The sequence below is a fragment of the Elaeis guineensis genome, chromosome 2, assembly GCF_000442705.2.
Source record: "Elaeis guineensis isolate ETL-2024a chromosome 2, EG11, whole genome shotgun sequence".
Classification (NCBI taxonomy): Eukaryota; Viridiplantae; Streptophyta; class Magnoliopsida; order Arecales; family Arecaceae; genus Elaeis; species Elaeis guineensis.
Genome location: NC_025994.2, coordinates 121,676,074 through 121,691,444, shown reverse-complemented (window position 1 = coordinate 121,691,444; position 15,371 = coordinate 121,676,074). Strand labels below are relative to the sequence as shown.

The window sequence follows — 15,371 nt, the reverse complement described above, 5'->3', positions numbered from 1 at the left end:
CGCCACGAGTGGCGGGCAGCACAATGAGAGTGCCGGATAGGTGGTGGCTCGATGCGGTGAGAATGTCGAGATAGTCATCGTTCCGGAGATGGAGAAAGAGATTGTCGTGGAGCACGGCGGCAGTGCCTGGATGGCACTGTATGCACCGTCGGCTTCTCTGCCATCGGTTGCTGCTGCTGCTGTATCTGTTGCTGTTGGAAGCTGTGCACTATCTCTTTCAGCATTTTTATTTACTGTATTAAAGCAGCGAGTTGGATGTCTGTAGTGATAATAGGATGCGAAGAACTGGACTCTGCCATTGGAGGTGGAGGAGGGAGATCTTTCCGATGGAAAGATTGCCTAGTGGAGTCGATAGAGTTGTTTTGAGCTCTTATTTTCATCATTATTAGATTCGTTTTCTCTCCTACCTGACATGCCAATCTGTTGCAGTCAATTTTCTATTGCACCTAATTCCGATGAAGAGCAATTTACAAAAGAAGTCCACAGACCGAAATTATGTCCAGCAGGAACCCTCCGATACTTAAGTCAGTGGGGAGTAGTGAATAGCAGATAGAATATTCAAAATGATAGAATCTCAATCCAGAAGCATCTTACTAATACTGTTCATTTATTTCTCTTTTATAGACGAATTGTTGGTAACCGTTTGTAAAGATTAGGCACGTGGATCCCGCTTATTCTGAAATTATGTGATCTTAGGATGGATAATTAGTGGCCATTGATAATCGTGTATATAGCCGTTATGCATTTTTCGTGCTGGTAGTTTCCAATATGCCGATTATATGTTGGTATGTATGATATATTGGTTGATCGTCGGTTGGTTATTCTGACATACCGACTAGTCAGCTGTCATCGTAGTTGACTTGATCTTGGGTGGAAGTGGATCGAAAATCTCCGACTATATGTCGATGTAACCGATTGATAGTCGGACATTCCACTTGTTACACTGACTGAGAGTTGGGTGACATATTGTAATCGATCCGAAACTCATTCCGCAATGCAGCTTTGATGGTCCATTGCCAGTCACCGATGTATGATTGATTGGCCGACTGTGAATCAGATTTGCTGACTATAAATCTGAGAGAGAGTAGATTCAAAAGGCTACTTTATATCATTCCCAGTTGCATCAAGATCATAAACAGACAAGAAAGAGTTCTCAAACAACCAAGATGCTTGCACGAATCCCTTGGTTCATAAAAAACCAAAACCATTTTAGACTTGAGTGCACACGTGCAAGCTCACAAAACCCTAATCCTATGCCTAAGCAACTTAAAGCTGGTTGGTGTACTGTATGTGAAACATTAGCACACACGGACACCAAAGCATGCTGCACTGTAAAACATAATTTATTATGCTTTCATCTACACAAACACCTTGTTACTATGACCGATTTTCCTTGTAGAAATGCTATTTACAATCAGTATGAAGTCCAAAGAATTTCACAAAGAAGAAGAAGAAGTGCCCTCTTTTTCCCTAGCATGATCAAAATTTCCTTTGAATTTTATGGTTCCCAGCTCTTGCTATCAGTCTAATGAAAGACACCATGGTAAGCATGCAATACCTGCTCACTACAAAAGTTACAAGCTGCCTGCAGTAGGCTCACCTATTATTACAATAGCTACAGCTTAGCAGTATGAAGTCTTAAAAAGTTAGGGTTCTGTTTATGCGGAAAGTTTGCATATCAGTAAGTTCTTAATTGAAGAAAATGCTTAAAAAACAACGGAACCAAAGCTCTTTTGACAGCTAAAAAGTGAAGGAAAAATGATCTTGTGAAAATGGCTTTCCAGACAAAAACATCTGATATAAATTAATATGCAAGTGGCTCAAGGACCTTGAATGTTCTGACCCATTAAAAAGACATCCAAATGGATTAATTGTAAATAATCCTCCTACTTCAAACAAACCAAGAGCAAATATAGGGGAATTAAAGAGTCAACTCCCTCTTTATTATCCAACATGTCTTCCCCGTTGCAGGTAGAGCCACAGTCCCAAATTATCGCTGCTCAGATGGTGTCAAGGAAATTGTCAAACAATCCAAATCAGTCACTTAACAGAGTCAAACATCCATCATAATATCAAAGTTTGTTGGAACGTACAACCGCTGGATGGAGCATGCACTCCAGCACTTAGGCATGCAATGCTAGTGATTGCATAACAAACAGGTAAACATGTACATCATCATCTCAAACATACAAATAAGCCATAATCAAACTCAGCTAATAAGAACAAAGGTTTTCATGATTTAATAGTCTTACAAGCTCGGACTATGTCAACTCCCTCTTTATTATCCAACATGTCTTCCCCGTTGCAGGTAGAGCCACAGTCCCAATTTATGGCTGCTCAGATGGTGTCAAGGAAATTGTCAAACAATCCAAATCAGTCACTTAACAGAGTCAAACATCCATCATAATATAAAAGTTTGTTGGAACGTACAACCGCTGGATAGAGCATGCACTCCAGCACTTAGGCATGCAATGCTAGTGATTGCATAACAAACAGGTAAACATGTACATCATCATCTCAAACATACAAATAAGCCATAATCAAACTCAGCTAATAAGAACAAAGGTTTTCATGATTTAATAGTCTTACAAGCTCGGACTATATCAAAGAACAAACCAACATATCAAATATATAATAAATTATCATAAATGTTATAATCCTCCAATGCACACCATACTGGTGCCAACTGGTACACCCCATACCCAGTGTCCATATGGTACATACGTTGGAATGGACTCTTGATATTGGGAGTGCACAGAGTCTTGATACCTTACCAGTATGGTAGGTACGCCCAATAGCAGGTGATACGAACCAAGATTGCAAATCTTGTAATCCTTTGAACAATCAATAACTCCCTCACTTATCTGATAACAGTAACAATAATAGAATCCCTATGTCCTTGAGAATTAGATGGTGCTAAACCTCAAAGGGGGAATCCAGGGGAAGACAGAATGGAAAAATACATTCCTGATTTTCATCACTTTATCACATCAAGAAACACATCAAGCCCCCTTTTTTCCAAGACATGCAGCAGGCCCCATACAGCCATACGTATTATTTATACATAGGCATGTACGTATATATATATGCATGCATAAACCTAGATTCAAGATAACCTGGATCAATTGGATCTTTCACCAAACAGCAATTCAAAGCATGCAAGAGAAAAAATGTATACTATACAGATGATAAAGCTTCTTCCTTTTACCAACCCCTGTGCAAAAAGATGGCCAAGGTATGAGAAAGCACTAGAGGAAGCCAACTACCCATTATCAAGCCTAGAAATACAGGAAATTTTAGATTTGGAAAAAACGTAGAAGTAAGAGCACATGATTTGATGGGTAAGAGGTAAAGGAGAGAAAAAAGGAGAGAATGAAAGATAACAATTGAAGCATAATCAAGTAACATCATGCGACAATTTCCAGTTGGATTGTAGATAATTCAGTTGTTGCCTAACCCTAAACTATGCAATGTAAGAAACAAATGGGCATGACAAAGTGGTTTTTGTGACTAGACCTGATCATGGGCCGGACTTGGGCCAGAAAATATCAAACTTTACATAGGCCCGGCCTGAAGCCCAATTTTAAAATGAATAAAGTTTAGGCCCGAGGCCCGGCCCATGATCAGCTCTATTTGTGACCAACAAGGCAACAACCATCCTTCTGAATCTTTCGTATTAAAGGTTTTTAAGAAACATAAAAAATGAGATGACTTTCCCACCTTCTCCACTAAAAAGCGCACAAGTTGTTCGCATTCATTTTGCTTCCAAGAGTGTTATTATTGTATTTATCCTAAGACGACAGCTCATTAAAAAAAAAAGCACAATTAAAAAAAGTAATTTTCTCTATATCTTATGGAAAAATGAACCATGATGTCTGAATCTGCATTGCTCCAACTTCATTTCTTGCACAAGGCTCAATTCTATTTTTAATAACTGTAACACATTCTAAAGACCAGACAATCTTTAATCAAAGTTCAAGGCTTTTCTAATGAAATGATATTCAACAAAACATACATCTTGCATATAATTTCAGAAGTCCTAAGAAAATAAAGATAAAAGATATAGATTCTGAATTATTATAAAACATAATATCAGAAACCATATTAGCATTCAATAGTGAAAGAAGATTGATATTCAATTCTTAGTTTTAGAATAGCTTTTTAAAAAAAAAAAAAAAAAAAAGAAAGTAGAGAAGTTGCAAAAAACTGACAAATATAAAATTGGATGTGAACTGAAAATTAATACCAAAAAGCTGAATATAAGAATCAAACAGTCTACAGAAGTATTAAACATGAAATTTCATTCTAAACACATAAAGTGAGAGAAAGCTATGGAGATGATCCAACCCAAAAGCCAAGAAGAGGACTGCTACATTCAGCACTTAAATATCAAGATAAACTATGATCCACTTTGTAGATCATGGACTAAAAATTATACCCATAAATTTGAGGGTTTGCTACATGGATCTTGCCATCAGTTCCTGTTGACCCTTTTTATTTCTAAATAAAAGATATTCAAGATCATCTCATTAGATTAGCTCAAACTTGTGAAATCAAATGAAGTGAAACTCTCAGAGCCAGATTTTTATGTGCGCAGAAAACTAACAGAACGCGTGTAAAAGAAAATGTTCTGTCCTTCTTAAACAGAAGATGGTATCACACGAAACTGTGGAATACAGCCCTGTGTACCTAAATGCTTATAAAAAGAATACTGAACCCATATACTCATCTCCAAATGATAATTACCCAAAAAAAACACCCATGATTCCTCCTTTAATCAGCCAATAGAATCAAAAGCTGAATTCCAATTCCATTGCACAATGCGAGATGTTTATTCAAAATGCAAACTCTCGAAACCCAATGAATAAAAACACAACAAAGTTTTTAAATTAAACACACACATAACAAAGTTTCAATTTTTATGCATATATCAGCATCAGAACTTCATTTCACTGTCGATTATAATGATACTAAGAATTTCACCAAAAAAAACCCGAAGCATTTGAATCAAATAAGGAGAAGAAAAGGAACGACGATAGAAGAAAAGGAACGATGAGACAGCAGAATCTACAAAAACCTCCTTTGAATTTTTTTCGGCTTCACGAAGAACTAACAGAGGTTCCAGATGCAAGCCCACTCCACAGCAACATCTCAATATCCTTCCCGAGTAAATCAACCTCCAGGTTCACCTCATCCCCCACCTTGAAGAGGTATCATAATCTTCTGCCGGGTATAGCCCGCCAGCATAAAATCAGAGCATTTCTCCTCAGCGTAAACATCGACGACCGTTAGGCTGGTCCCGTCCACCTCGATAAAACCTTGGGCACCACGAGCTAAAGCAGCTCCGGCGGCGCCCTTACCTTCACCCAGAACGAGTCCCCCTCGGACTCCAGCGACAAGATCTGGCCGGTCTCCTCGACGTGGACCTCGACGAAGTGCCCGCCCATCCTTGAGGTCGGATGGAAGGACCGCTCCAGATTGACCGGCGAGCCGGGGATGAGATCATCGAGATTGGTCCAACGGAGGGTCTCCGGCGAGACGCGACGGTTAAGTTGGAGGCAGCCAGATCGAAGTCGGAGACTGTGAGGTAGGTTCCATTGACGGCGATGGTGTCGCCGAGATGGACGCCGCGGAGGACGGTTTTTGCGGCGATTCTCTCAAAGCCACCGTCATGGAAGGGCCCTAGGTGCTCAAACTGACCCGTCTCTTCGACGATGCCGGTGAAGAGGGACTTGATGGCTCCGCCGGCGGCGGCGGATTTTGGGGGTCTGGAGGTCCTGACGAAGGGGCAGAGATAGGATTTGCGAGGGAAAGGATCGAATACAAGTTGGGTTTAAGGGAGACTTAGAGGAAGTGGGAGACGGAGGTGGGGTCGGAGAAAGTCTTGGAGATGCTGGGAGGAGAGACTATGAGGATTTTGTGGAGAGAAAGGAGATGGTGGTGCAAACCGTTGCCATTCTTCAGCGTGTTGGACGACGGCGTGTTCCCAGTTCCCATCCCTCTCAGGAATTTTAACGAACGGATGGCAGACGACTGAGACCGCCGTCACGAGGACTTCGCTGATGACTCGTATGTCTCGGAGAAGTCTGCATGTTGCCTAGCTTTTGTAACCAATTTTAAAAATTGAGGGTTGTGCTTTCTAGACGGCAAATACGAATGAAGAAGCCATTATTGTTATCATTTATGTCTCAATTTATTTACAATCCATTCACACTGCGCATTGTGTTTTTTTTTGTGAAGCCATGTGTCCATATCGTCAGCATTAAGAATTCGACCCAAATGTGGTGGGATGGGAGCCTGGGAGTCGAGATGAAGGTGCACCCATGCGGGCCAAATCCGCAGCTTGATTGGTTTGCCAAAAGAAATGCATGGCTTGAAAAAGGCGAGTTTGTTTCCATTGAATTATCACTCTACATTATATTTGTTTTCATATTATTCACTTACATCTCCGTATTTTGTTCCTCTCTTTTATTTGCCCCTTCAAGTTTTTTGGTATTGTTAGTGTATAGTTTATACATATAAAATATTTGGTTGAAAGGAGTTGGGATCTGAAATCAGAATGGGAATGAATCACTCTTGTTGTAGTCATGGGTGAAGGGGTCAAATGGCTGAGATGGTTGATTTATACCTCCACCTCTGCATATGTGAGGTATTGCCCGCTTTAACTCATGATCATCTTTAGGCTTCAGTGAACCTTTAGGCTTCTATGGGTCTTGATCATGTAGAGCATCACGGTTTTGCCTGCTTTAACTCATGATCATCTTTAAGCTTCAGTGAGCCTTTAAGCTTCAATGGACCTTGATCATTTAGAGCATCACTATTTTGTCCTTTAAAAGGGGCCTCACATTGGGAGAGAATGTTCCAATTTATATAAGCCATATTCCCTCTTGACTCATAACTGATGAGGGTCGAATGGCTCAGATGGTTGGCTTATGACGGAGCCATATTCCCTCTTGACTCATAACTGATGAGGGTCGAATGGCTCAGATGGTTGGCTTATGTCTCCGTCTTCGCATACGTGAGGTATTGTCCGCTTTGACTCATGACCATCTTTAGGCTTCAGTGGACCGTGATCATTTAGAGCCTCACAGTTTTATCCTTTAAAAGGCGCTCTTCTCTGCACCACAACACAGCCCACCAGTCAAGAGGGAGTATATGGTCATGGGTCAAGGGGTCGAATGGCTCAGATGGTTGGCTTATATCTCCGCCTCCGCATACATGAGGTATTGTCCGCTTTGACTCATGACCATCTTTAGGCTTCAGTAAATCTTTAGGCTTCAATGGATCTTGATCATTTAGAGCCTCACAGTTTTGTCCTTTAAAAGACGCCTCACATTGGGAGAAAATATTCCAATCTATATAAGCCACATTTTCTTTTGACTCATAATCGATGTGGGACTAAAAAAGCTCTCTCTATATCACAACAACTCTCATTCTAATTATTTGATTCGAAAGAATTCTGTTTCGATTCTAATTTTGGGATAGAATAGGAGTGGCTAATCTATCTAAAACTTAATCTCTAGTCTCCGATAAAGATTCAAATTTTCATTCTAATTTTAATTCTGATCACGAACCAAATACTGAAGGATTTGACAATTCTGATTTTGATTGTAATCTATTTTGATTCCTATTCAGATTGTAAACCAAGCATGCCCTTGCATCTAAAGAGATATGTATAGCTCCCAGTCTACTTAACTTTTTTTTTAGTGATGTCAGTTAAAATTATTTTACTAAGTGCTAAAAGTGATATAAGTAATACATGCTACTCAAAATTGTACATTATAGTTTGTATATGTCATCTTCTATGGAGGTGAAAAAATATTTCGACAAATTTAATTCTACAATCCTAGTCCTATTGGTTGTTAACAAGGTTTGTTGTATTTTTATTTACTTAAGCATTCATGATGAATGCTTCCATTTTGACCATTTGAGAGGCCAACTAAAGAGCATAGCTTGTTAACCATTGGGAAAATAATGAAATATCTAAAACCTAATATTCAAGAAGAATGATTCATTGTGACAAGTTGATGAACATCCGAGATAAATATTAACAAAAAAAAAAAAGTTATCAAAGATTCCACATGCCGAAATTTACAACTAACGCCTTCCGATTGCAAACCAACTTTAGATTCTAATATTTATTTATTAATTATCTAAAATAAGGAATTTAAATTCCAAAATTTTTTAGATCACGGCACGACAAATTATTATCAAAGGTTCCATGATGCTTTCAAGCATCCAAAATAAAAATGTCTCAAGGTTCCTTGATATTAAAAATGTAAAACGATGGAAAATTGTAAAATGACGGCTTACTCCTCTCATCCATTCTTTAAGCTGCTCGATGAAACAAAATAAGAGCTGTTAAACAGCAGATAACATAAGCACTAGCAGGTCAATATTAAAAATTATCAAAATTGTCAAGATGGAAACAGAAAAATAGATTTTGGTATGGTGCTCTTCTATAATAAAATATTATAAAAACTATTTCAAGTATTACATATTATCAATTTTTCAAACACCATCGATTGCTCCTCCCACTACAAGAAAAAAGATTATTAACGATAGCTTAATAACCGGATCACCATCGCTAATGCTATTAGCGATGGCTTTCTATTGCTAAAAGTCCGTCGGAAATAATGTAGTCGCTAATTGCTATTATTGATGATGGTAAAAATTCTGCCACTAATAATACTAATTAGTGACGATATTAGCAATGAAAAATACTATCATTAATATTTTTTATTTTATTTTTTATTAATTAAAATTTTAAAAAATTATTAGCGATGGTATTTTTCGTCGTTAATACGGTCGTTAATAATTTTTTATTTTTTTAAAAAAAATTGAAATTAAATTTTAATTCTAATTCTGATACCATCGGACCAGAGCTGGTCCGACAGTGGTCTGATCTCAAATCTCTGTCGTCATCCTCCTCATCCTTCTCTTACTTCCGTCGTCCTCTCCAGTATAGCATCACCTCCATTACCCACCTGGAAGACTTAGGACAAAAAGAAGAATAAGAAAGAGAATATAGCCAATCTTGAAAAAGAAATTTAAAAGCGAACCTGAGGAAAAGATCCCTCCCGCATTGTCTTCTTCTCTTTTCCATCTAACGATAGCTGCATACCGATTATCTACGGAACAATAGACCTTCCAAAGCTGCCTTGCCTTATCGATAGACGAGGAGAAGGCCTATACAAAGAAGAGGAGAAGAAGGGGCGTGAGCTAGAGAACCGAGAGGGGATGCAGCGCAGGGAATCTGAAAGGCAGACATCCAAATTTTAGTAAAAACGAGCTTCTAGATCTAAAACCTACTAACGAGAGAGAAATTCAAAGAAGCAATAGGTAAAAATCAAAATCGAACAAAACATAGAGCCGAAATGACCATCAAGCAGTGAGCATGGGAATGGATTCGGCAAGAGAATGATGGTGTGGAGACTCCGGCAGCACGGGGACCGTAAAGGGAGAGGTGGCGGCACGTGGATGGGGAGGGCATGAGTTGAGGAACCAGGAGGGGACGCGGCGTAGGAAATTTGATAAGTGGATGGCAGCAATGGATAAGCGGTCACTACAAGAAAAGAGAGTTTTTGCGATGAATTTATTTACGACGAAAATATTTTCATCGACAATAAGACTATTTATGATGAAAAATTAAATTCATCGTTAATAATAAAATATTTACGATGAAAATTATTTTTCACTGCAAATAGCTTTATATTTACGATGAAATTTTTTTTTTCGTAAATACTTATTATTTGCGATGATTATTTTCATCGTAAATAATAAAATATTTATTTTAATTTTAAATTTTTAAATATTCATGATGAAAATAGTTTCATCGTAAATAACATAAGTATTTATAATGAAAACTCATTTTTCATCATAAATATCAATTATTTACGATGAAAAATTTTTATCACTAATATTTAAAAAAAATAAAAGATTTTAAAAATTTAAAAATTATAAATTATTTGTGATGAAAATATTACATCGTAAATAATAAAGTATTTATGATGAAAACTAAAATTCTATCGTAAATACTTTATTATTCATGATAAAAATTTTTCATTGCTAATATTTGAAAAAATAAAAAATTTTAAAAATTCAAAAATTATATATTATTTACGATAAAAATATTATATCATAAATAATTGAGTATTGATGATGTAAAGTCATTTTTCATCATAAATAATAATTATTTACGATAAAATTTTTCATCGCTAATATTTAAAAAAATAAAAAAATTTAAAAATTATAGATTATTTATGATAAAAATATTACATCATAAATAATAAAGTATTTATGATGAAAACTAATTTTTCATCATAAATACTATATGATTTATGATAAAAAAATAAAAATTTAAAAAATTTAAAAATTATAGATTATTTGTGATAAAAATATTACATCATAAATAATTGAGTATTGGTGATGCAACATCTTTTTTCATGGTAAATAGTCATTATTTATGATGAAAAATTTTTATCACTAATATTTAAAAAAAATAAAAAATTTAAAAATTACAGATTATTTACGATAAAAATATTACATCATAAATAATGAAGTATTTACGATGAAAACTAACTTTCCATTGCAAATACTGTATTATTTATAATAAAAATTTTTCATCATTAATATTTAAAAAAAATTAAAAATTATAGATTATTTATGATGAAAATATTATATCATAAATAATTGAGTATTGATGATGCAACATCTTTTTTCGTAGTAAATAGTCATTATTTACGATGAAAAATTTTTGTTGCTAATATTTGAAAAAAAATAAAAATTTTAAAAATTACAGATTATTTGTGATAAAAATATTATGTCATAAATAATGAAATATTTACGATGAAAACTAACCTTCCATCGTAAATATTATATTATTTATGATAAAAATTTTTCATCGCTAATATTTGAAAAAAATAAAAAATTTTAAAAATTTAAAAATTATAGATTATTTATGATAAAAATATTTCATCATAAATAATTGGGTATTGATGGCATAAATTCTTTTTCTATCACAAATAGTCATTATTTACGATGAAAAATTTTCATCGCTAATATTTAAAAAAATAAAAAATTTTAAAATTTTAAAAATTATGGATTATTTATAATAAAAATATTACATCGTAAATAATTGAATATTTACGATGAAAATAAGATATCTGTCGAAACATAAGAATACGATCAAAATTTAATTCATGTGTAACAAAGATTGTTAGTTAACATCTGCAATGTATCAGCAGAAAAATGATTCTCATCCAACAGTATATGATAATGTATTGATCTGTTGGTCTCCTGAATAAAAATAATATATAGATAAATTGATAAAAAATTATTTTAAAAATTAGATAAAATTAGATTATGTAAATACTTAAAATTATAGATTATTTATGATAAAATTTTCGTCATCAATAAATTTTTTTACAAAGACCTTGTACCTGTCTAAGAATATAGAAAGGAGAGATACAGGATCTTTATACGTTAAAACATGATCTACAAAAAGGTTATTCACATGATGGCATGATAAGGTTAGTTTACTCTTAAGGCTTAGACACTGTTTTTGAATTTGAGTTTAAATGCTCCCCCTTTCCTCTTATTTTACATGAAATTATTGCTTTCTTTTTATAGATCAGTGAAACAAAAGCCCGAGAGAACAATAATCTACAGATTTTAATTTACAGTATCAATATATCTTTCAAGAAAAATAAAAAAATTATAATTTAAAAAATATAAAAATTATAAATTATTTGTTTGATTTATTATAACTATTCTATCGTTTCTGTTTTTATTTTTTATTGCTCCTTTTGCATTTATATAGGTCAAAATGTATGTGGATGGTCTTTACTGGGTCCTTCAATATTATTTTTCAAGAGTGCATTCATGGTCTTGATATGAGATGATTGTTTATTGCAGATACTCTCTAACTAGTTGAACTCTTATAATTACTATCCAGTTCAAAATTTATCTTGAGATTGACATACTCTTGAGCAAGATTATCCTTTCTAGTATGCTCCTTTTGTGTCAGATCTCAAGGGTCTTAGCTGCTTGTACATTAAATTTGACTTCGGATGTCCATTCAAATCTTTTGATCAACTCATGACAGTGTTGCCATCAAAAAAGTAAAGCTAATTAGTTAGATTTTTTTAATTATAAATTATATTTGATTGGAGCAGAATATCAGAGAACTTGTCTTATTTTTATGATCAAGGAGAATCAAATTGATCCATATCATGGTTGTCTCATATTCATCTTATTCTTCTACACAGATCTGCAATCTTCATAAATTTTTCATTACAAATAATTTTATATTAGTAATAAATTTTTTTTTATCATAAATAATAAAATATTTATTTTAATTTTAAATTTTTAAATATTTGTGATGAAAATATTTACGACGAAAATATTACGTCGTAAATAATTGAGCATTTATGATGAAAAGCTATTTCCATCGTAAATACCTAATTATTTACGATGTTATCTTTTCGTCGCTAATATTTGGATAAAAATAAAAAATTTTAAAAAATTAAAAAATTACAGATTATTTATGATGAAAATATTATATCGTAAATAACACTTATTTATGATGAAAATCAGCTTTCCATCATAAATACTCAATTATTTACGACATAAAATTTTCATCACTAATATTTAAAAAAATAAAAAATTTTAAAAATTTAAAAATTAAAGACTATTTATGATAAAAATATTACATCATAAATAATTATTATTTATGATAAAAAGATACTTTTCATCATAAATACTCAATTATTTACGACGTAACATTTTCGTCGCTAATATTTGTAAAAAAATAAAAAATTTAAAAAAAAATTAAAAATTATAGATTATTAACGATGAAAATATTATGTCATAAATAACTTTTATTTACAATGAAAAGTCATTTTCCATCACAAATATGAGTTATTTACGATGTAATATTTTTATCATTAATATTTAAAAAAAATAAAAAAATTATAAATTATAAATTATTTGAGATGAAAATATTACATCATAAATAATGCATCTTTATGACGAAAATCATGTTCTATCGTAAATACTCAATTATTTATGATAAAAACTTTCATCGCTAATACATAAAAAAATAAAAAATTTTAAAAATTTTAAAATTATAGATTATTTATGATAAAAAAATTATTTTTCATCATAAATAGTAAATTATTTACGATGAAATCATATTTTCCATCATAAATAGTCCTAAAAATTGGTCCAAATAAGATATCTGTCAAAATATAAGAACATGATCAAATATAAGAAAATATAAAAATTATAGATTATTTGTTTGATTTGTTATAATCATTCTATCATTTCTGTTTTTATTGTTTAATGCTCTTTTTGTATTTATATAGGTCGAAAAGTATGTGGAAGGTCTTTGCTGGGTCTTTCAGTATTATTTTTCAAAAGTGCATTAATGGTCTTAGTATGAGATTATTGTTTGTCGCAGATACTTTCTAACTTGCTGAACTCTTATGATTGCTATCTAGTTCAAAATTTATCCTGAGATTGACATATTTCTGAGCAGGTATTATCGTTTCTACTACGCTCGTTTTTCGTCAATCTCAAGGATCTTAACTGCTCATAGATTAAATTTGAGTTCGGATTTCTATTCAAACCTTTCGATCAACTCATAGCAGTGTTGCCATCAAATAAATAAATTTAATTGATTAAATTTTTTTAATTATAAATTATGTTTGATTGGAGCAAAATATCAGAGAACTTGTCTTATTTTCGTGATCAAAGAGAATCAAAATAATTGATCCATATTATGGTTGTCTCATATTCATCTCATTCTTCTACACAGATCTGCAATCTTCATAAATCATGATTGGCATGAACATATCCCAAGACTGCTTGAACTCATAAATTTTTAGCAAAATTTTTTTTATTTTTTTGGTAGAATTATTAATGATGAAATTTTAATTTTCGTTGCTAATAGCTTTATTGATGATGAATTTTTTTCATCGTAAATATTTTTTTTTATTTTTTTGAAAGAATTATTAGCAATAAAATTTATTTTTCATTGTTAATAAGATAATTAATGATGAAAGATTTCATTTTTGTCACAAATAATTTATTTAGCAAAAAAATGGAGGAAGTTTTTTTATTTTGATAGGAATTATTAGTGACAAAAATTATTTTTTCGTCGCTAATAACGTAATTAATGATGAAAATTTTTTTCATCGCAAATAATTTTTGTGGTAAAAAAATTTTTTTAGTGAATTTTTTTTCAAAATTATTAGCGATGAAAATTTACGTCGCTAATAGTTCTGCTTTCAATGAGTCAAATCGACGTCACTTCGCACGAAACCCTTTTTTCGCCCTCCCCCTCTCGCCTTTCCCTCATCTCTCTCCCTCTCCCTGAGCTCACCTCTCTCCCTCTCCCCTCTGCCTCTTCCCATCCGTGCGGCCCGCCATCCACCGTCCATCGGAGGTAAGGTTTTTAACCCTCTTTTTTTTTTATGTTGATCGAGCCATCAGGCGGTGGAGTCGTCTGTGGGGGGGGTGCCGTGGGCGGTCGGCAGCGCCATGGGGCCGGGGAGGGGTCGGCTGGTGGGGAGGTATGGTCGGCCGGCGGGGAGGGGGTGGGATGGAAACGGGGGTGGGGTGGGATGGGGCTGGAGGAGGGGATGGGGCCGAAGAGGGGAAGGCCGACGGTGTTGGAGACGGGGCCGAGGAGGGTGTCGGCCGGCGAGGAGGTTGTCGGCCGGTGGGGAGGTGTCTGGGTCTGGAGATGGGCTGGATGGGGTCTGGAGGGGATGGGGCCAGGGAGGGGGCGGCAGGTGGCGACGGAGATGGGGCCGGGGAGGGGACGGTCAGGGGAGATGGGGTCGGGGAGGGGGCGGCGGCACGGAGGGAGGAAGGGAAGTGAGAAAGGAGGGGGAAAAAAGAAAAAATAAAAAAAATAAAAAAAATAAAAAATAAAATAAAATATTAATAAAATTATTTAATTAATAAAAATAAAATCTGGATCACGATCCAAATTGGATCGAGATCGAAATCCGGATCTAGATCCCGATTCGGATTGGGGTCAAGATCTGGATCTGATCAGGATCTGAGTTGGGATCTGGGTCGCGAGGGGTTGGAGACGGTGGTGGTGCCGTGGGGGGTGTGTGACAGCACTGACGCCATGGGAGTGGGAGTTGCGGGGGTCAAGTCCGGGTGGTGTGGGGTGTGTGACGATGCTGGCGTAGTGGGAGTGGGGATCGCGGGGGTTGAGTCTAGACGGCACGGGGTATGTGACTACGCTGACGTCGTGGGAGTGGGGGCCGAATCCGGGCGGCACAAGGTGTGTGATGGCACCGACGCCGTAAGAGCGGGGGCCGTAGGAGGTCGAGTCTGGAGCTCGTTTAGGA

General features: G+C 34.8%; 1 pseudogene; it reads right to left on the bottom strand.

Annotated features, from left to right (window-relative positions):
• Positions 1-2,039: 2,039 nt before the first annotated feature.
• On the bottom strand, positions 2,040-6,339 carry LOC140855875 (riboflavin synthase-like; annotated as a pseudogene).
• Positions 6,340-15,371: the final 9,032 nt, after the last annotated feature.